Raw genomic sequence first — 26,008 nt, 5'->3', positions numbered from 1 at the left:
CGCTGAACCCCCCACCACTGAAACCCAACACTGAACTCCAAAAGCTGACACCTCAATACTGAACTTCCAACACTGAACACCCCAACACTGAGCCGCAAGACGGACCTCCAACACTGAACCCCCAACATTGAACTCCCAAAACTGATACCCCAACACTGAAACTGCAACATTGAACCCCCAACACTGAACTCCCGAACACTGAACCCCAACACTGAACCCCCGCAGCTGACCCAGAACACGGAACCCCAACACTGAACCCCCAACGCTGAACCCCCAACGCTGAACCTCCAACGCTGAACCCCCAATACTGAACACCCAACACTGAACACCCCAACACTGAACCCCCAACACGGACCCCCAACATTAAACCCCCAACACAGAACCCCCGATCACTGATCCCCCGATCACTGAACCCCAACACTGCACCCCAACACTGAAACCCCAACACTGAACCACAATACTGAACCCCCAACACGGAACCCCAAAACTGAACCCCCAAACTGACCCCCACCACTGAACCCCCAACACTGGACCCCAAACACTGTACCCCCAACACTGAACCCCCAATGCTGAACACCCCAACAATTAGCCCCAATACTGAACCCCCAAACCGACCCCCACTGAACTTCCAACACTGAACCCCCAACACTGGACCCCAACACTGAACCGCAACTCTGAACCCCAAAACTGAGCCCCAAAACTGATCCCGAATACAGAACCCCGAACGGTGAATCCCAACACTGCCCCCTCAACACTGAACCCCCAAACACTGAACCCCGACACTGAACCCCAATACCGAATCATCCAACACTGAACCCCCAACACTGAAACCACATCACTGAACCCCAACACTGAACCCCGCAACACTGAACCACCAACACTGACCAGTCCCAACACTGAACCCCCAGCACTGAACACCCCAACACTGAACCCCCAACGCTGACCACGCCCAAAACTGATCCCCAACACTGAACCCCCAACACTGAATCCCCCAACACTGAACCTCCAACACTGACCACCCCAACACTGAACTCCAACACTGAACCCCCAACACTGAACCCCCAACACTGAACCCCCAACCCTGAACCCGCAACACTGAACCCCCAAAGCTGAACCCCCAATACTGAACACCCAACACTGAACACCCCAACACTGAACCCCCAACACGGACCTCCAACACTGAACCCCCAACATTGAACCTCCAAAACTGACCACCAAAAAGGAACCCCAACACTGAAACCCCAACATTAAACCCCCAACACTGAACCCCCGATCACTGAACCCCCGATCACGGCACCCCAACACTGAACCCCCAACACTGAAACACAATACTGAACCCCCAACACGGAACCACAATACTGAACCCCCAAACTGACCCCCGCCACTGAACCCCAACACTGGACCCCCAACACTGAACCCCCAACATTGTACCCCCAATGATGAACACCCCAACAATTAGCCCCAATACTGAACAACCAAACCGACCCCCCACTGAACTTCCAACACTGAACCCCAACACTGAACCCACAACACTGAACCCTAACACTGAACCACTGAACCCTAACACTGACCACCCAATACTGGCCCCCAGCACTGAACCCCAACACTGAACGCTACCACTGAACCCCAAAGCGGAAACACCCAACACTGAACCCCCAACGCGGGTCCCCAAAACTGAACCCCAACACTACCCACCCACCACTGCACCCCAAAACCGAACCCCAACACTGACCCCAACACTGAGCTCCCCAAAACACAATCCGCGACACTGAACCCACAACATTGAAGCCCAACACCGAACACCCAAACACTGAACCCCAACACTGAACCCCCGACACTGAACCCCAACGCTGAACCCCCGCCGCTGACCCCCAACACAGAACCCCAACACTGAACCCCCGACGCTGAACACCCCAACACTGAACCCGAAACGATGACACCTCAATACTGAACCCCCAACACTGAACACCCCAACACTGAGCCGCAAGACGGACCTCCAACACTGAGCCCCCAACATTGAAGCCCAACACTGAACTCCCGAACACTGAACTCCAACACTGAACCACCGACTCTGAACCCCAACACTGTGCCCCCAACACTGAACCCAAACACTGAACCCACAACACTGAACACTAACACTGAACCACTGAACCCTAACACTGACCCCCCAACACTGGCCCCCAGCACTGAACCCCCAACACTGAACGCTACCACTGAACCCCAAAGCTGAAACACCCAACACTGAACCCCCAACGCGGGTCCCCAAAACTGAACCCCAACACTAACCACCCACCACTGAACCCCAAAACCTAACCCCAACACTGAGCCCACAACACTGAATCCGAGACACTGAACCCACAACATTGAAGCCCAACACTGAACCCCCGACACTGAACCCTAACACTGAACCCCCGCCGCTGACCCCCAACACTGAACCCCCAACGCTGAACCCCCCACCACTGAAACCCAACACTGAACCCCAAACGCTGACACCTCAATACTGAACCCCCAACACTGAACACCCCAACACTGAGCCGCAAGACGGACCTCCAACACTGAACCCCCAACATTGAACCCCCAAAACTGATACCCCAACACTGAAACCGCAACATTGAACCCCCAACACTGAATCGCCGAACACTGAACCCCAACACTGAACCCCCGCAGCTGACCCAGAACACGGAACCCCAACACTGAACCCCCAAACGCTGAACCCCCAACACTGAACCTCCAACGCTGAACCCCCAATACTGAACCCCAACACTGAACCCCGCAACACTGAACCACCAACACTGACCAGCCCAACACTGAACCACCAACACTGAACACCCCAACACTGAACCCCCAACGCTGACCACGCCCAAAACTGATCCCCAACACTGAACCCCCAACACTGAATCCCCCAACACTGAACCTCCAACACTGACCACCCCAACACTGAACTCCAACACTGAACCCCCAACACTGAACCCCCAACCCTGAACCCCCGATCACTGAACCCCCGATTACTGAACCCCAACACTGCACCCCAACACTGAACCCCCAACACTGAACCACAATACTGAACGCCCAAAACGGAACCCCAATACTGAACCCCCAAACTGACCCTCACCACTGAACACCAACACTGGACCCCCAAAACTGAACGCCCAATACTGAACCCCCAATAATGAACCTACAAACCGACCCCCACTGAACTTCCAACACTTTACCCCCAACACTGGTCCCCAACACTGAACCGCAACAGTGAACCCCAAAACCGAGCCTCAAAACTGATCCCGAACACAGAACCACGACCGGTGAACCCCAACACTGAACCCCACACTGAACCCCAACACTGCCCCCTCAACACTGAACCCCCAAACACTGGAACTCAAAACTGAACCCCAACCCTGAACCCCAACACCGGTTCCCCAAACCGAACCCTCAACACTGAACCCCAATACGGAAGCCCTGAACACTGAAATCACAACACTGAACCCCCAAAACTGACCCCTACATTGAATCCCCAACACTGAATCCCCAACAATGAACTCAAACACTGACCGCCAACACTGAACCCCCACACTGACCCCCCCCGACACTGAACCCCAACACTGTGCCCCCAATACTGAGCCCAAACACTGAACCCACAACACTGAACCCTAACACTAAACCACTGAACCCGAACACTGACCCCCCAACACTGGTCCCCAGCACTGAACCCCCAACACTGAACGCTACCACTGAACCCCAAAGCTGAAACACCCAACACTGAACCCCCAACGCGGGTCCCAAAAACTGAACCCCAACACTAACCACCAACCACTGAACCCCAAACCCGAACCCCAACACTGACCCCAACACTGAGCCCCCAACACTGAATCCGCAACACTGAACCCACAACATTAAAGCCCAACACTGAACACCCAAACACTGAATCCGCAACACTGAACCCACAACATTGAAGCCCAACACTGAACACCCAAACACTGAACCCCAACACTGAACCCCCGACACTGAACGCTACCACGGAACCCCAAAGCTGAAACACCCAACAATGAACCCCCAACACGGATCCCCAAAACTGAACCACAACACTGAACCCCAACACTGAACCCCAACACTGAACCCCAACACTAAACCCCCAAACTGACCCCCACCACTGAACCCCCAACACTGGACCCCCAACACTGAACCACCAACACAGGACCACAACACTGAACCCTAACACTGAACCCCAACACTGACCCCCAACACTGAAACCCCAACGCAGAACACCCCAACACTGAACCCCAACACTGACTCGCAATACTGAACCGCAACACCGAACCCCAATACTCAACCCCCAAACTGACCCCCACCACTGAACCACCAACACTGGACCCCCAACAATGAACCGCCAACACAGGTCACAACACTGAACCCTAACACTGAACCCCAACACTGACCCCAACACTGAACCACAATACTGAACCCCCAACTCTGAACCCCAATACTGACACCCCAAACTGACCCCAAAAACTGGAACCCCAACACTGAACCCCAAAACGGAGCCCCAAAACTGAGCTCCAACACAGAACCCCTAACGGTGAACCACAACACTGAATCCCCCAACACTGAACCTCTACACTGAACCACCAACGCTGAACCCCTACACTGAACCCCAACGCTGACCCCCCAACGCTGACCCCCCAACAATGAACCGCAAGACGGAACCCCAGCACTGAACCCCGACACTGAACCCCCACACGGAACCCCCACACGGAACCCCCAACGCTGAACCCCTGAACACTGAGCCCTAACACTGAACCCCCAACACCGAACCCCAGCATTGAACCCCCAACACTGAACCCACAACACTGAACCCCCTACACTGAACCCCAATGCTGACAGCCCACCACTGAAACCCAAAACTTAACCCCCAACTCCGAGCCCCAACACTGACCGCCAACACTGAATCCCAACACTGAACCCTAACACTGAGCCCCAACAATGAACCCCCAAACATTGAGTCCCCGACACTGATTCCCCAACACTGAACCCCCAACATTGAAGCACAACACTGAACTCCCGAACACTGAACTCCAACACTGAACCCCCGAATCTGAACCCCAACACTGTGCCCCCAACACTGTTCCCAAACACTGACCCCCCAACACTGGCCCCCAGCACTGAACCCCCAACACTGAACGCTACCACTGAACCCCAAAGCTGAAACACCCAACACTGAACCCCCAACGCGGGTCCCCAAAACTGAACCCCAACACTAACCACCCACCACTGAACCCCAAAACCTAACCCCAACACTGAGCCCACAACACTGAATCCGAGACACTGAACCCACAACATTGAAGCCCAACACTGAACACCCAAACACTGAACCCCAACACTGAACCACAACACTGAACCCCCGCCGCTGACCCCCAACACTGAACCCCCAACGCTGAACCCCCCACCACTGAAACCCAACACTGAACTCCAAACGCTGACACCTCAATACTGAACTTCCAACACTGAACACCCCAACACTGAGCCGCAAGACGGACCTCCAACACTGAACCCCCAACATTGAACTCCCAAAACTGATACCCCAACACTGAAACTGCAACATTGAACCCCCAACACTGAACTCCCGAACACTGAACCCCAACACTGAACCCCCGCAGCTGACCCAGAACACGGAACCCCAACACTGAACCCCCAACGCTGAACCCCCAACGCTGAACCTCCAACGCTGAACCCCCAATACTGAACACCCAACACTGAACACCCCAACACTGAACCCCCAACACGGACCCCCAACATTAAACCCCCAACACAGAACCCCCGATCACTGATCCCCCGATCACTGAACCCCAACACTGCACCCCAACACTGAAACCCCAACACTGAACCACAATACTGAACCCCCAACACGGAACCCCAAAACTGAACCCCCAAACTGACCCCCACCACTGAACCCCCAACACTGGACCCCAAACACTGTACCCCCAACACTGAACCCCCAATGCTGAACACCCCAACAATTAGCCCCAATACTGAACCCCCAAACCGACCCCCACTGAACTTCCAACACTGAACCCCCAACACTGGACCCCAACACTGAACCGCAACTCTGAACCCCAAAACTGAGCCCCAAAACTGATCCCGAATACAGAACCCCGAACGGTGAATCCCAACACTGCCCCCTCAACACTGAACCCCCAAACACTGAACCCCGACACTGAACCCCAATACCGAATCATCCAACACTGAACCCCCAACACTGAAACCACATCACTGAACCCCAACACTGAACCCCGCAACACTGAACCACCAACACTGACCAGTCCCAACACTGAACCCCCAGCACTGAACACCCCAACACTGAACCCCCAACGCTGACCACGCCCAAAACTGATCCCCAACACTGAACCCCCAACACTGAAACCCCACACGGATCCCCCAAAACTGAACCCCAACACTGAACCCGCAATGCTGAACCCGAACACTGAACCCCAAAATTAATCACCCGCCGCTGAACCCCCGGAACACTGAACCCCAATGCTGACAGCCCACCACTGAAACCCAAAACTTAACCCCCAACTCCGAGCCCCAACACTGACCGCCAACACTGAATCCCAACACTGAACCCTAACACTGAGCCCCAACAATGAACCCCCAAACATTGAGTCCCCGACACTGATTCCCCAACACTGAACCCCCAACATTGAAGCCCAACACTGAACTCCCGAACACTGAACTCCAACACTGAACCCCCGAATCTGAACCCCAACACTGTGCCCCCAACACTGGCCCCCAGCACTGAACCCCCAACACTGAACGCTACCACTGAACCCCAAAGCTGAAACACCCAACACTGAACCCCCAACGCGGGTCCCCAAAACTGAACCCCAACACTAACCACCCACCACTGAACCCCAAAACCGAACCCCAACACTGAGCCCACAACACTGAATCCGAGACACTGAACCCACAACATTGAAGCCCAACACTGAACACCCAAACACTGAACCCCAACACTGAACCACAACACTGAACCCCCGCCGCTGACCCCCAACACTGAACCCCCAACGCTGAACCCCCCACCACTGAAACCCAACACTGAACTCCAAAAGCTGACACCTCAATACTGAACTTCCAACACTGAACACCCCAACACTGAGCCGCAAGACGGACCTCCAACACTGAACCCCCAACATTGAACTCCCAAAACTGATACCCCAACACTGAAACTGCAACATTGAACCCCCAACACTGAACTCCCGAACACTGAACCCCAACACTGAACCCCCGCAGCTGACCCAGAACACGGAACCCCAACACTGAACCCCCAACGCTGAACCCCCAACGCTGAACCTCCAACGCTGAACCCCCAATACTGAACACCCAACACTGAACACCCCAACACTGAACCCCCAACACGGACCCCCAACATTAAACCCCCAACACAGAACCCCCGATCACTGATCCCCCGATCACTGAACCCCAACACTGCACCCCAACACTGAAACCCCAACACTGAACCACAATACTGAACCCCCAACACGGAACCCCAAAACTGAACCCCCAAACTGACCCCCACCACTGAACCCCCAACACTGGACCCCAAACACTGTACCCCCAACACTGAACCCCCAATGCTGAACACCCCAACAATTAGCCCCAATACTGAACCCCCAAACCGACCCCCACTGAACTTCCAACACTGAACCCCCAACACTGGACCCCAACACTGAACCGCAACTCTGAACCCCAAAACTGAGCCCCAAAACTGATCCCGAATACAGAACCCCGAACGGTGAATCCCAACACTGCCCCCTCAACACTGAACCCCCAAACACTGAACCCCGACACTGAACCCCAATACCGAATCATCCAACACTGAACCCCCAACACTGAAACCACATCACTGAACCCCAACACTGAACCCCGCAACACTGAACCACCAACACTGACCAGTCCCAACACTGAACCCCCAGCACTGAACACCCCAACACTGAACCCCCAACGCTGACCACGCCCAAAACTGATCCCCAACACTGAACCCCCAACACTGAATCCCCCAACACTGAACCTCCAACACTGACCACCCCAACACTGAACTCCAAAACTGAACCCCCAACACTGAACCCCCAACACTGAACCCCCAACCCTGAACCCGCAACACTGAACCCCCAAAGCTGAACCCCCAATACTGAACACCCAACACTGAACACCCCAACACTGAACCCCCAACACGGACCTCCAACACTGAACCCCCAACATTGAACCTCCAAAACTGACCACCAAAAAGGAACCCCAACACTGAAACCCCAACATTAAACCCCCAACACTGAACCCCCGATCACTGAACCCCCGATCACGGCACCCCAACACTGAACCCCCAACACTGAACCACAATACTGAACCCCCAACACGGAACCACAATACTGAACCCCCAAACTGACCCCCGCCACTGAACCCCAACACTGGACCCCCAACACTGAACCCCCAACATTGTACCCCCAATGATGAACACCCCAACAATTAGCCCCAATACTGAACAACCAAACCGACCCCCCACTGAACTTCCAACACTGAACCCCAACACTGAACCCACAACACTGAACCCTAACACTGAACCACTGAACCCTAACACTGACCACCCAATACTGGCCCCCAGCACTGAACCCCAACACTGAACGCTACCACTGAACCCCAAAGCTGAAACACCCAACACTGAACCCCCAACGCGGGTCCCCAAAACTGAACCCCAACACTACCCACCCACCACTGCACCCCAAAACCGAACCCCAACACTGACCCCAACACTGAGCTCCCCAAAACACAATCCGCGACACTGAACCCACAACATTGAAGCCCAACACCGAACACCCAAACACTGAACCCCAACACTGAACCCCCGACACTGAACCCCAACGCTGAACCCCCGCCGCTGACCCCCAACACAGAACCCCAACACTGAACCCCCGACGCTGAACACCCCAACACTGAACCCGAAACGATGACACCTCAATACTGAACCCCCAACATCGAACACCCCAACACTGAGCCGCAAGACGGACCTCCAACACTGAGCCCCCAACATTGAAGCCCAACACTGAACTCCCGAACACTGAACTCCAACACTGAACCACCGACTCTGAACCCCAACACTGTGCCCCCAACACTGAACCCAAACACTGAACCCACAACACTGAACACTAACACTGAACCACTGAACCCTAACACTGACCCCCCAACACTGGCCCCCAGCACTGAACCCCCAACACTAAACGCTACCACTGAACCCCAAAGCTGAAACACCCAACACTGAACCCCCAACGCGGGTCCCCAAAACTGAACCCCAACACTAACCACCCACCACTGAACCCCAAAACCTAACCCCAACACTGAGCCCACAACACTGAATCCGAGACACTGAACCCACAACATTGAAGCCCAACACTGAACCCCCGACACTGAACCCTAACACTGAACCCCCGCCGCTGACCCCCAACACTGAACCCCCAACGCTGAACCCCCCACCACTGAAACCCAACACTGAACCCCAAACGCTGACACCTCAATACTGAACCCCCAACACTGAACACCCCAACACTGAGCCGCAAGACGGACCTCCAACACTGAACCCCCAACATTGAACCCCCAAAACTGATACCCCAACACTGAAACCGCAACATTGAACCCCCAACACTGAATCGCCGAACACTGAACCCCAACACTGAACCCCCGCAGCTGACCCAGAACACGGAACCCCAACACTGAACCCCCAAACGCTGAACCCCCAACACTGAACCTCCAACGCTGAACCCCCAATACTGAACCCCAACACTGAACCGCGCAACACTGAACCACCAACACTGACCATCCCCAACACTGAACCACCAACACTGAACACCCCAACACTGAACCCCCAACGCTGACCACGCCCAAAACTGATCCCCAACACTGAACCCCCAACACTGAATCCCCCAACACTGAACCTCCAACACTGACCACCCCAACACTGAACTCCAACACTGAACCCCCAACACTGAACCCCCAACCCTGAACCCCCGATCACTGAACCCCCGATTACTGAACCCCAACACTGCACCCCAACACTGAACCCCCAACACTGAACCACAATACTGAACGCCCAAAACGGAACCGCAATACTGAACCCCCAAACTGACCCTCACCACTGAACACCAACACTGGACCCCCAAAACTGAACGCCCAATACTGAACCCCCAATAATGAACCTACAAACCGACCCCCACTGAACTTCCAACACTGAACCCCCAACACTGGTCCCCAACACTGAACCGCAACAGTGAACCCCAAAACCGAGCCTCAAAACTGATCCCGAACACAGAACCACGACCGGTGAACCCCAACACTGAACCCCACACTGAACCCCAACACTGCCCCCTCAACACTGAACCCCCAAACACTGAAACTCAAAACTGAACCCCAACCCTGAACCCCAACACCGGTTCCCCAAACCGAACCCTCAACACTGAACCCCAATACGGAAGCCCTGAACACTGAAATCACAACACTGAACCCCCAAAACTGACCCCTACATTGAATCCCCAACACTGAATCCCCAACAATGAACTCAAACACTGACCGCCAACACTGAACCCCCACACTGACCCCCCCCGACACTGAACCCCAACACTGTGCCCCCAATACTGAGCCCAAACACTGAACCCACAACACTGAACCCTAACACTAAACCACTGAACCCGAACACTGACCCCCCAACACTGGTCCCCAGCACTGAACCCCCAACACTGAACGCTACCACTGAACCCCAAAGCTGAAACACCCAACACTGAACCCCCAACGCGGGTCCCAAAAACTGAACCCCAACACTAACCACCAACCACTGAACCCCAAACCCGAACCCCAACACTGACCCCAACACTGAGCCCCCAACACTGAATCCGCAACACTGAACCCACAACATTAAAGCCCAACACTGAACACCCAAACACTGAATCCGCAACACTGAACCCACAACATTGAAGCCCAACACTGAACACCCAAACACTGAACCCCAACACTGAACCCCCGACACTGAACGCTACCACGGAACCCCAAAGCTGAAACACCCAACAATGAACCCCCAACACGGATCCCCAAAACTGAACCACAACACTGAACCCCAACACTGAACCCCAACACTGAACCCCAACACTAAACCCCCAAACTGACCCCCACCACTGAACCCCCAACACTGGACCCCCAACACTGAACCACCAACACAGGACCACAACACTGAACCCTAACACTGAACCCCAACACTGACCCCCAACACTGAAACCCCAACGCAGAACACCCCAACACTGAACCCCAACACTGACTCGCAATACTGAACCGCAACACCGAACCCCAATACTCAACCCCCAAACTGACCCCCACCACTGAACCACCAACACTGGACCCCCAACAATGAACCGCCAACACAGGTCACAACACTGAACCCTAACACTGAACCCCAACACTGACCCCAACACTGAACCACAATACTGAACCCCCAACTCTGAACCCCAATACTGACACCCCAAACTGACCCCAAAAACTGGAACCCCAACACTGAACCCCAAAACGGAGCCCCAAAACTGAGCTCCAACACAGAACCCCTAACGGTGAACCACAACACTGAATCCCCCAACACTGAACCTCTACACTGAACCACCAACGCTGAACCCCTACACTGAACCCCAACGCTGACCCCCCAACGCTGACCCCCCAACAATGAACCGCAAGACGGAACCCCAGCACTGAACCCCGACACTGAACCCCCACACGGAACCCCCACACGGAACCCCCAACGCTGAACCCCTGAACACTGAGCCCTAACACTGAACCCCCAACACCGAACCCCAGCATTGAACCCCCAACACTGAACCCACAACACTGAACCCCCTACACTGAACCCCCGGAACACTGAACCCCAATGCTGACAGCCCACCACTGAAACCCAAAACTTAACCCCCAACTCCGAGCCCCAACACTGACCGCCAACACTGAATCCCAACACTGAACCCTAACACTGAGCCCCAACAATGAACCCCCAAACATTGAGTCCCCGACACTGATTCCCCAACACTGAACCCCCAACATTGAAGCCCAACACTGAACTCCCGAACACTGAACTCCAACACTGAACCCCCGAATCTGAACCCCAACACTGTGCCCCCAACACTGTTCCCAAACACTGACCCCCCAACACTGGCCCCCAGCACTGAACCCCCAACACTGAACGCTACCACTGAACCCCAAAGCTGAAACACCCAACACTGAACCCCCAACGCGGGTCCCCAAAACTGAACCCCAACACTAACCACCCACCACTGAACCCCAAAACCTAACCCCAACACTGAGCCCACAACACTGAATCCGAGACACTGAACCCACAACATTGAAGCCCAACACTGAACACCCAAACACTGAACCCCAACACTGAACCACAACACTGAACCCCCGCCGCTGACCCCCAACACTGAACCCCCAACGCTGAACCCCCCACCACTGAAACCCAACACTGAACTCCAAACGCTGACACCTCAATACTGAACTTCCAACACTGAACACCCCAACACTGAGCCGCAAGACGGACCTCCAACACTGAACCCCCAACATTGAACTCCCAAAACTGATACCACAACACTGAAACTGCAACATTGAACCCCCAACACTGAACTCCCGAACACTGAACCCCAACAATGAACCCCCGCAGCTGACCCAGAACACGGAACCCCAACACTGAACCCCCAACGCTGAACCCCCAACGCTGAACCTCCAACGCTGAACCCCCAATACTGAACACCCAACACTGAACACCCCAACACTGAACCCCCAACACGGACCCCCAACATTAAACCCCCAACACAGAACCCCCGATCACTGATCCCCCGATCACTGAACCCCAACACTGCACCCCAACACTGAAACCCCAACACTGAACCACAATACTGAACCCCCAACACGGAACCCCAAAACTGAACCCCCAAACTGACCCCCACCACTGAACCCCAAACACTGGACCCCAAACACTGTACCCCCAACACTGAACCCCCAATGCTGAACACCCCAACAATTAGCCCCAATACTGAACCCCCAAACCGACCCCCACTGAACTTCCAACACTGAACCCCCAACACTGGACCCCAACACTGAACCGCAACTCTGAACCCCAAAACTGAGCCCCAAAACTGATCCCGAATACAGAACCCCGAACGGTGAATCCCAACACTGCCCCCTCAACACTGAACCCCAAACACTGAACCCCGACACTGAACCCCAATACCGAATCATCCAACACTGAACCCCCAACACTGAAACCACATCACTGAACCCCAACACTGAACCCCGCAACACTGAACCACCAACACTGACCAGTCCCAACACTGAACCCCCAGCACTGAACACCCCAACACTGAACCCCCAACGCTGACCACGCCCAAAACTGATCCCCAACACTGAACCCCCAACACTGAATCCCCCAACACTGAACCTCCAACACTGACCACCCCAACACTGAACTCCAAAACTGAACCCCCAACACTGAACCCCCAACACTGAACCCCCAACCCTGAACCCGCAACACTGAACCCCCAAAGCTGAACCCCCAATACTGAACACGAAACACTGAACACCCCAACACTGAACCCCCAACACGGACCTCCAACACTGAACCCCCAACATTGAACCTCCAAAACTGACCACCAAAAAGGAACCCCAACACTGAAACCCCAACATTAAACCCCCAACACTGAACCCCCGATCACTGAACCCCCGATCACGGCACCCCAACACTGAACCCCCAACACTGAAACACAATACTGAACCCCCAACACGGAACCACAATACTGAACCCCCAAACTGACCCCCGCCACTGAACCCCAACACTGGACCCCCAACACTGAACCCCCAACATTGTACCCCCAATGATGAACACCCCAACAATTAGCCCCAATACTGAACAACCAAACCGACCCCCCACTGAACTTCCAACACTGAACCCCAACACTGAACCCACAACACTGAACCCTAACACTGAACCACTGAACCCTAACACTGACCACCCAATACTGGCCCCCAGCACTGAACCCCAACACTGAACGCTACCACTGAACCCCAAAGCTGAAACACCCAACACTGAACCCCCAACGCGGGTCCCCAAAACTGAACCCCAACACTACCCACCCACCACTGCACCCCAAAACCGAACCCCAACACTGACCCCAACACTGAGCTCCCCAAAACACAATCCGCGACACTGAACCCACAACATTGAAGCCCAACACCGAACACCCAAACACTGAACCCCAACACTGAACCCCCAACACTGAACCCCCAACCCTGAACCCCCGATCACTGAACCCCCGATTACTGAACCCCAACACTGCACCCCAACACTGAACCCCCAACACTGAACCACAATACTGAACGCCCAAAACGGAACCGCAATACTGAACCCCCAAACTGACCCTCACCACTGAACACCAACACTGGACCCCCAAAACTGAACGCCCAATACTGAACCCCCAATAATGAACCTACAAACCGACCCCCACTGAACTTCCAACACTTAACCCCCAACACTGGTCCCCAACACTGAACCGCAACAGTGAACCCCAAAACCGAGCCTCAAAACTGATCCCGAACACAGAACCACGACCGGTGAACCCCAACACTGAACCCCACACTGAACCCCAACACTGCCCCCTCAACACTGAACCCCCAAACACTGAAACTCAAAACTGAACCCCAACCCTGAACCCCAACACCGGTTCCCCAAACCGAACCCTCAACACTGAACCCCAATACGGAAGCCCTGAACACTGAAATCACAACACTGAACCCCCAAAACTGACCCCTACATTGAATCCCCAACACTGAATCCCCAACAATGAACTCAAACACTGACCGCCAACACTGAACCCCCACACTGACCCCCCCCGACACTGAACCCCAACACTGTGCCCCCAATACTGAGCCCAAACACTGAACCCACAACACTGAACCCTAACACTAAACCACTGAACCCGAACACTGACCCCCCAACACTGGTCCCCAGCACTGAACCCCCAACACTGAACGCTACCACTGAACCCCAAAGCTGAAACACCCAACACTGAACCCCCAACGCGGGTCCCAAAAACTGAACCCCAACACTAACCACCAACCACTGAACCCCAAACCCGAACCCCAACACTGACCCCAACACTGAGCCCCCAACACTGAATCCGCAACACTGAACCCACAACATTAAAGCCCAACACTGAACACCCAAACACTGAATCCGCAACACTGAACCCACAACATTGAAGCCCAACACTGAACACCCAAACACTGAACCCCAACACTGAACCCCCGACACTGAACGCTACCACGGAACCCCAAAGCTGAAACACCCAACAATGAACCCCCAACACGGATCCCCAAAACTGAACCACAACACTGAACCCCAACACTGAACCCCAACACTGAACCCCAACACTAAACCCCCAAACTGACCCCCACCACTGAACCCCCAACACTGGACCCCCAACACTGAACCACCAACACAGGACCACAACACTGAACCCTAACACTGAACCCCAACACTGACCCCCAACACTGAAACCCCAACGCAGAACACCCCAACACTGAACCCCAACACTGACTCGCAATACTGAACCGCAACACCGAACCCCAATACTCAACCCCCAAACTGACCCCCACCACTGAACCACCAACACTGGACCCCCAACAATGAACCGCCAACACAGGTCACAACACTGAACCCTAACACTGAACCCCAACACTGACCCCAACACTGAACCACAATACTGAACCCCCAACTCTGAACCCCAATACTGACACCCCAAACTGACCCCAAAAACTGGAACCCCAACACTGAACCCCAAAACGGAGCCCCAAAACTGAGCTCCAACACAGAACCCCTAACGGTGAACCACAACACTGAATCCCCCAACACTGAACCTCTACACTGAACCACCAACGCTGAACCCCTACACTGAACCCCAACGCTGACCCCCCAACGCTGACCCCCCAACAATGAACCGCAAGACGGAACCCCAGCACTGAACCCCGACACTGAACCCCCACACGGAACCCCCACACGGAACCCCCAACGCTGAACCCCTGAACACTGAGCCCTAACACTGAACCCCCAACACCGAACCCCAGCATTGAACCCCCAACACTGAACCCACAACACTGAACCCCCTACACTGAACCCCCGGAACACTGAACCCCAATGCTGACAGCCCAGCACTGAAACCCAAAACTTAACCCCCAACTCCGAGCCCCAACACTGACCGCCAACACTGAATCCCAACACTGAACCCTAACACTGAGCCCCAACAATGAACCCCCAAACATTGAGTCCCCGACACTGATTCCCCAACACTGAACCCCCAACATTGAAGCCCAACACTGAACTCCCGAACACTGAACTCCAACACTGAACCCCCGAATCTGAACCCCAACACTGTGCCCCCAACACTGTTCCCAAACACTGACCCCCCAACACTGGCCCCCAGCACTGAACCCCCAACACTGAACGCTACCACTGAACCCCAAAGCTGAAACACCCAACACTGAACCCCCAACGCGGGTCCCCAAAACTGAACCCCAACACTAACCACCCACCACTGAACCCCAAAACCTAACCCCAACACTGAGCCCACAACACTGAATCCGAGACACTGAACCCACAACATTGAAGCCCAACACTGAACACCCAAACACTGAACCCCAACACTGAACCACAACACTGAACCCCCGCCGCTGACCCCCAACACTGAACCCCCAACGCTGAACCCCCTACCACTGAAACCCAACACTGAACTCCAAACGCTGACACCTCAATACTGAACTTCCAACACTGAACACCCCAACACTGAGCCGCAAGACGGACCTCCAACACTGAACCCCCAACATTGAACTCCCAAAACTGATACCCCAACACTGAAACTGCAACATTGAACCCCCAACACTGAACTCCCGAACACTGAACCCCAACACTGAACCCCCGCAGCTGACCCAGAACACGGAACCCCAACACTGAACCCCCAACGCTGAACCCCCAACGCTGAACCTCCAACGCTGAACCCCCAATACTGAACACCCAACACTGAACACCCCAACACTGAACCCCCAACACGGACCCCCAACATTAAACCCCCAACACAGAACCCCCGATCACTGATCCCCCGATCACTGAACCCCAACACTGCACCCCAACACTGAAACCCCAACACTGAACCACAATACTGAACCCCCAACACGGAACCCCAAAACTGAACCCCCAAACTGACCCCCACCACTGAACCCCAAACACTGGACCCCAAACACTGTACCCCCAACACTGAACCCCCAATGCTGAACACCCCAACAATTAGCCCCAATACTGAACCCCCAAACCGACCCCCACTGAACTTCCAACACTGAACCCCCAACACTGGACCCCAACACTGAACCGCAACTCTGAACCCCAAAACTGAGCCCCAAAACTGATCCCGAATACAGAACCCCGAACGGTGAATCCCAACACTGCCCCCTCAACACTGAACCCCCAAACACTGAACCCCGACACTGAACCCCAATACCGAATCATCCAACACTGAACCCCCAACACTGAAACCACATCACTGAACCCCAACACTGAACCCCGCAACACTGAACCACCAACACTGACCAGTTCCAACACTGAACCCCCAGCACTGAACACCCCAACACTGAACCCCCAACGCTGACCACGCCCAAAACTGATCCCCAACACTGAACCCCCAACACTGAAACCCCACACGGATCCCCCAAAACTGAACCCCAACACTGAACCCGCAATGTTGAACCCGAACACTGAACCCCAAAATTAATCACCCGCCGCTGAACCCCCGGAACACTGAACCCCAATGCTGACAGCCCACCACTGAAACCCAAAACTTAACCCCCAACTCCGAGCCCCAACACTGACCGCCAACACTGAATCCCAACACTGAACCCTAACACTGAGCCCCAACAATGAACCCCCAAACATTGAGTCCCCGACACTGATTCCCCAACACTGAACCCCCAACATTGAAGCCCAACACTGAACTCCCGAACACTGAACTCCAACACTGAACCCCCGAATCTGAACCCCAACACTGTGCCCCCAACACTGTTCCCAAACACTGACCCCCCAACACTGGCCCCCAGCACTGAACCCCCAACACTGAACGCTACCACTGAACCCCAAAGCTGAAACACCCAACACTGAACCCCCAACGCGGGTCCCCAAAACTGAACCCCAACACTAACCACCCACCACTGAACCCCAAAACCGAACCCCAACACTGAGCCCACAACACTGAATCCGAGACACTGAACCCACAACATTGAAGCCCAACACTGAACACCCAAACACTGAACCCCAACACTGAACCACAACACTGAACCGCCGCCGCTGACCCCCAACACTGAACCCCCAACGCTGAACCCCCCACCACTGAAACCCAACACTGAACTCCAAACGCTGACACCTCAATACTGAACTTCCAACACTGAACACCCCAACACTGAGCCGCAAGACGGACCTCCAACACTGAACCCCCAACATTGAACTCCCAAAACTGATACCCCAACACTGAAACTGCAACATTGAACCCCCAACACTGAACTCCCGAACACTGAACCCCAACACTGAACCCCCGCAGCTGACCCAGAACACGGAACCCCAACACTGAACCCCCAACGCTGAACCCCCAACGCTGAACCTCCAACGCTGAACCCCCAATACTGAACACCCAACACTGAACACCCCAACACTGAACCCCCAACACGGACCCCCAACATTAAACCCCCAACACAGAACCCCCGATCACTGATCCCCCGATCACTGAACCCCAACACTGCACCCCAACACTGAAACCCCAACACTGAACCACAATACTGAACCCCCAACACGGAACCCCAAAACTGAACCCCCAAACTGACCCCCACCACTGAACCCCCAACACTGGACCCCAAACACTGTACCCCCAACACTGAACCCCCAATGCTGAACACCCCAACAATTAGCCCCAATACTGAACCCCCAAACCGACCCCCACTGAACTTCCAACACTGAACCCCCAACACTGGACCCCAACACTGAACCGCAACTCTGAACCCCAAAACTGAGCCCCAAAACTGATCCCGAATACAGAACCCCGAACGGTGAATCCCAACACTGCCCCCTCAACACTGAACCCCCAAACACTGAACCCCGACACTGAACCCCAATACCGAATCATCCAACACTGAACCCCCAACACTGAAACCACATCACTGAACCCCAACACTGAACCCCGCAACACTGAACCACCAACACTGACCAGTCCCAACACTGAACCCCCAGCACTGAACACCCCAACACTGAACCCCCAACGCTGACCACGCCCAAAACTGATCCCCAACACTGAACCCCCAACACTGAATCCCCCAACACTGAACCTCCAACACTGACCACCCCAACACTGAACTCCAAAACTGAACCCCCAACACTGAACCCCCAACACTGAACCCCCAACCCTGAACCCGCAACACTGAACCCCCAAAGCTGAACCCCCAATACTGAACACCCAACACTGAACACCCCAACACTGAACCCCCAACACGGACCTCCAACACTGAACCCCCAACATTGAACCTCCAAAACTGACCACCAAAAAGGAACCCCAACACTGAAACCCCAACATTAAACCCCCAACACTGAACCCCCGATCACTGAACCCCCGATCACGGCACCCCAACACTGAACCCCCAACACTGAAACACAATACTGAACCCCCAACACGGAACCACAATACTGAACCCCCAAACTGACCCCCGCCACTGAACCCCAATACTGGACCCCCAACACTGAACCCCCAACATTGTACCCCCAATGATGAACACCCCAACAATTAGCCCCAATACTGAACAACCAAACCGACCCCCCACTGAACTTCCAACACTGAACCCCAACACTGAACCCACAACACTGAACCCTAACACTGAACCACTGAACCCTAACACTGACCACCCAATACTGGCCCCCAGCACTGAACCCCAACACTGAACGCTACCACTGAACCCCAAAGCTGAAACACCCAACACTGAACCCCCAACGCGGGTCCCCAAAACTGAACCCCAACACTACCCACCCACCACTGCACCCCAAAACCGAACCCCAACACTGACCCCAACACTGAGCTCCCCAAAACACAATCCGCGACACTGAACCCACAACATTGAAGCCCAACACCGAACACCCAAACACTGAACCCCAACACTGAACCCCCGACACTGAACCCCAACGCTGAACCCCCGCCGCTGACCCCCAACACAGAACCCCAACACTGAACCCCCGACGCTGAACACCCCAACACTGAACCCGAAACGATGACACCTCAATACTGAACCCCCAACACTGAACACCCCAACACTGAGCCGCAAGACGGACCTCCAACACTGAGCCCCCAACATTGAAGCCCAACACTGAACTCCCGAACACTGAACTCCAACACTGAACCACCGACTCTGAACCCCAACACTGTGCCCCCAACACTGAACCCAAACACTGAACCCACAACACTGAACACTAACACTGAACCACTGAACCCTAACACTGACCCCCCAACACTGGCCCCCAGCACTGAACCCCCAACACTGAACGCTACCACTGAACCCCAAAGCTGAAACACCCAACACTGAACCCCCAACGCGGGTCCCCAAAACTGAACCCCAACACTAACCACCCACCACTGAACCCCAAAACCTAACCCCAACACTGAGCCCACAACACTGAATCCGAGACACTGAACCCACAACATTGAAGCCCAACACTGAACCCCCGACACTGAACCCTAACACTGAACCCCCGCCGCTGACCCCCAACACTGAACCCCCAACGCTGAACCCCCCACCACTGAAACCCAACACTGAACCCCAAACGCTGACACCTCAATACTGAACCCCCAACACTGAACACCCCAACACTGAGCCGCAAGGCGGACCTCCAACACTGAACCCCCAACATTGAACCCCCAAAACTGATACCCCAACACTGAAACCGCAACATTGAACCCCCAACACTGAATCGCCGAACACTGAACCCCAACACTGAACCCCCGCAGCTGACCCAGAACACGGAACCCCAACACTGAACCCCCAAACGCTGAACCCCCAACACTGAACCTCCAACGCTGAACCCCCAATACTGAACCCCAACACTGAACCCCGCAACACTGAACCACCAACACTGACCAGCCCCAACACTGAACCCCCAACACTGAACACCCCAACACTGAACCCCCAACGCTGACCACGCCCAAAACTGATCCCCAACACTGAACCCCCAACACTGAATCCCCCAACACTGAACCTCCAACACTGACCACCCCAACACTGAACTCCAACACTGAACCCCCAACACTGAACCCCCAACCCCGAACTCCCGATCACTGAACCCCCGATTACTGAACCCCAACACTGCACCCCAACACTGAACCCCCAACACTGAACCACAATACTGAACGCCCAAAACGGAACCGCAATACTGAACCCCCAAACTGACCCTCACCACTGAACACCAACACTGGACCCCCAAAACTGAACGCCCAATACTGAACCCCCAATAATGAACCTACAAACCGACCCCCACTGAACTTCCAACACTTAACCCCCAACACTGGTCCCCAACACTGAACCGCAACAGTGAACCCCAAAACCGAGCCTCAAAACTGATCCCGAACACAGAACCACGACCGGTGAACCCCAACACTGAACCCCACACTGAACCCCAACACTGCCCCCTCAACACTGAACCCCCAAACACTGAAACTCAAAACTGAACCCCAACCCTGAACCCCAACACCGGTTCCCCAAACCGAACCCTCAACACTGAACCCCAATACGGAAGCCCTGAACACTGAAATCACAACATTGAACCCCCAAAACTGACCCCTACATTGAATCCCCAACACTGAATCCCCAACAATGAACTCAAACACTGACCGCCAACACTGAACCCCCACACTGACCCCCCCCGACACTGAACCCCAACACTGTGCCCCCAATACTGAGCCCAAACACTGAACCCACAACACTGAACCCTAACACTAAACCACTGAACCCGAACACTGACCCCCCAACACTGGTCCCCAGCACTGAACCCCCAACACTGAACGCTACCACTGAACCCCAAAGCTGAAACACCCAACACTGAACCCCCAACGCGGGTCCCAAAAACTGAACCCCAACACTAACCACCAACCACTGAACCCCAAACCCGAACCCCAACACTGACCCCAACACTGAGCCCCCAACACTGAATCCGCAACACTGAACCCACAACATTAAAGCCCAACACTGAACACCCAAACACTGAATCCGCAACACTGAACCCACAACATTGAAGCCCAACACTGAACACCCAAACACTGAACCCCAACACTGAACTCCCGACACTGAACGCTACCACGGAACCCCAAAGCTGAAACACCCAACAATGAACCCCCAACACGGATCCCCAAAACTGAACCACAACACTGAACCCCAACACTGAACCCCAACACTGAACCCCAACACTAAACCCCCAAACTGACCCCCACCACTGAACCCCCAACACTGGACCCCCAACACTGAACCACCAACACAGGACCACAACACTGAACCCTAACACTAAACCCCAACACTGACCCCCAACACTGAAACCCCAACGCAGAACACCCCAACACTGAACCCCAACACTGACTCGCAATACTGAACCGCAACACCGAACCCCAATACTCAACCCCCAAACTGACCCCCACCACTGAACCACCAACACTGGACCCCCAACAATGAACCGCCAACACAGATCACAACACTGAACCCTAACACTGAACCCCAACACTGACCCCAACACTGAACCACAATACTGAACCCCCAACTCTGAACCCCAATACTGACACCCCAAACTGACCCCAAAAACTGGAACCCCAACACTGAACCCCAAAACGGAGCCCCAAAACTGAGCTCCAACACAGAACCCCTAACGGTGAACCACAACACTGAATCCCCCAACACTGAACCTCTACACTGAACCACCAACGCTGAACCCCTACACTGAACCCCAACGCTGACCCCCCAACGCTGACCCCCCAACAATGAACCGCAAGACGGAACCCCAGCACTGAACCCCGACACTGAACCCCCACACGGAACCCCCACACGGAACCCCCAACGCTGAACCCCTGAACACTGAGCCCTAACACTGAACCCCCAACACCGAACCCCAGCATTGAACCCCCAACACTGAACCCACAACACTGAACCCCCTACACTGAACCCCCAACATTGAACCCCCAACATTGAACCCCAACACTGAACCATCAACACTGAACCCCAACACTGAATCCCCAACACTGAACCCACAGCATTGGACCCCCAACACTGACCACCCCCAACACTGAACCACTCCAAACATTGAACCCCAACACTGAAGCCCAACACCGAATCATCCAACGCTGACCACGCCCAAAACTGATCCCCAACACTGAACCACAACACTGAATCCCCCAACACTGAACCTCCAACACTGACCACCCCAACACTGAACTCCAACACTGAACCCCCAACACTGAACCCCCAACCCTGAACCCCCGATCACTGAACCCCCGATTACTGAACCCCAACACTGCACCCCAACACTGAACCCCCAACACTGAACCACAATACTGAACGCCCAAAACGGAACCCCAATACTGAACCCCCAAACTGACCCTCACCACTGAACACCAACACTGGACCCCCAAAACTGAACGCCCAATACTGAACCCCCAATACTGAACCCCCAGACCGACCCCCACTGAACTTCCAACACTGAACCCCCAACACTGGTCCCCAACACTGAACCGCAACAGTGAACCCCAAAACCGAGCCTCAAAACTGATCCCGAACACAGAACCACGACCGGTGAACCCCAACACTGAACCCCACACTGAACCCCAACACTGCCCCCTCAACACTGAACCCCCAAACACTGAAACTCAAAACTGAACCCCAACACTGAACCCCAACACCGGTTCCCCAAACCGAACCCTCAACACTGAACCCCAATACGGAAGCCCTGAACACTGAAATCACAACACTGAACCCCCAAAACTGACCCCTACATTGAATCCCCAACACTGAATCCCCAACAATGAACTCAAACACTGACCGCCAACACTGAACCCCCACACTGACCCCCCCGACACTGAACCCCAACACTGTGCCCCCAATACTGAACCCAAACACTGAACCCACAACACTGAACCCTAACACTAAACCACTGAACCCGAACACTGACACCCCCAACACTGGTCCCCAGCACTGAACCCCCAACACTGAATGCTACCACTGAACCCCAAAGCTGAAACACCCAACACTGAACCCCCAACGCGGGTCCCAAAAACTGAACCCCAACACTAACCACCAACCACTGAACCCCAAACCCGAACCCCAACACTGACCCCAACACTGAATCCGCAACACTGAATCCGCAACACTGAACCCACAACATTAAAGCCCAACACTGAACACCCAAACACTGAATCCGCAACACTGACCCCCCAACACTGGCCCCCAGCACTGAACCCCCAACACTGAACGCTACCACTGAACCCCAAAGCTGAAACACCCAACACTGAACCCCCAACGCGGGTCCCCAAAACTGAACCCCAACACTAACCACCCACCACTGAACCCCAAAACCGAACCCCAACACTGAGCCCACAACACTGAATCCGAGACACTGAACCCACAACATTGAAGCCCAACACTGAACACCCAAACACTGAACCCCAACACTGAACCACAACACTGAACCCCCGCCGCTGACCCCCAACACTGAACCCCCAACGCTGAACCCCCCACCACTGAAACCCAACACTGAACACCCCAACACTGAGCCGCAAGACGGACCTCCAACACTGAACCCCCAACATTGAACTCCCAAAACTGATACCCCAACACTGAACCCCCGCAGCTGACCCAGAACACGGAACCCCAACACTGAACCCCCAACGCTGAACCCCCAACGCTGAACCTCCAACGCTGAACCCCCAATACTGAACACCCAACACTGAACACCCCAACACTGAACCCCCAACACGGACCCCCAACATTAAACCCCCAACACAGAACCCCCGATCACTGATCCCCCGATCACTGAACCCCAACACTGCACCCCAACACTGAAACCCCAACACTGAACCACAATACTGAACCCCCAACACGGAACCCCAAAACTGAACACCCAAACTGACCCCCACCACTGAACCCCCAATACTGGACCCCAAACACTGTACCCCCAACACTGAACCCCCAATGCTGAACACCCCAACAATTAGCCCCAATACTGAACCCCCAAACCGACCCCCACTGAACTTCCAACACTGAACCCCCAACACTGGACCCCAACACTGAACCGCAACTCTAAACCCCAAAACTGAGCCCCAAAACTGAGCCCGAATACAGAACCCCGAACGGTGAATCCCAACACTGCCCCCTCAACACTGAACCCCCAAACACTGAACCCCGACACTGAACCCCAATACCGAATCATCCAACACTGAACCCCCAACACTGAAACCACATCACTGAACCCCAACACTGAACCCCGCAACACTGAACCACCAACACTGACCAGTCCCAACACTGAACCCCCAGCACTGAACACCCCAACACTGAACCCCCAACGCTGACCACGCCCAAAACTGATCCCCAACACTGAACCCCCAACACTGAAACCCCACACGGATCCCCCAAAACTGAACCCCAACACTGAACCCGCAATGCTGAACCCGAACACTGAACCCCAAAATTAATCACCCGCCGCTGAACCCCCGGAACACTGAACCCCAATGCTGACAGCCCACCACTGAAACCCAAAACTTAACCCCCAACTCCGAGCCCCAACACTGACCGCCAACACTGAATCCCAACACTGAACCCTAACACTGAGCCCCAACAATGAACCCCCAAA

This window comes from Pristiophorus japonicus, chromosome 17 (assembly GCF_044704955.1).
Source record: "Pristiophorus japonicus isolate sPriJap1 chromosome 17, sPriJap1.hap1, whole genome shotgun sequence".
Lineage (NCBI taxonomy): Eukaryota > Metazoa > Chordata > Chondrichthyes > Pristiophoridae > Pristiophorus > Pristiophorus japonicus.
The sequence above is the reverse complement of the archived record's forward strand: the minus strand, read 5'-3'. Positions refer to the sequence as shown.